This window comes from Equus caballus, chromosome 2 (genome assembly GCF_041296265.1).
Source record: "Equus caballus isolate H_3958 breed thoroughbred chromosome 2, TB-T2T, whole genome shotgun sequence".
Classification (NCBI taxonomy): domain Eukaryota; kingdom Metazoa; phylum Chordata; class Mammalia; order Perissodactyla; family Equidae; genus Equus; species Equus caballus.
In genome coordinates, this window is record NC_091685.1 from 32,531,749 (window position 1) to 32,532,258 (window position 510).

Genomic DNA, 510 nt, shown 5'->3' on the forward strand with positions numbered 1-510 from the left:
TCTTGCAATTGTGATAGTGACTTTTTTTTCACAGAAGAGGGAGGAGAGAGACTGGGGGAAGGACAGGGGAAGCAGTAGTATATCATACCAGCAAATTCTAGACATGGGCACCCTCTTTGTCCTCTGGTCTGATCTGTTTGATGGCCACTGAGGCACGGCCCCCCTGCATGCTCCCTGGAAGTCACCTTTAACACACAGAGGCTCTATCTGCACTTCACTGAGCCATGATCAGCTATTTAAACCTCGGCTTGAGCCAAGGCCTCAGAATCCTCCAGTGCTGATGTGGAGAGGAGGGATGAATACAATGACAGAGGAGGGACTGGTGAGGGGTCCCAACTGAGAAGGTAGAGGACAAATGTAACACAACTGAGTTCCTGCTTAGTTGCTGCCCAAGGACACACGGATCCAAGGCCTGTGGCTAGAAGTAAACTCCAGGATTGGAGCACAGTCAGGATGAGGAGTCTGGATGGAAAACTCCATATAATTCAAGTCACAGCTGATGGGAAAACC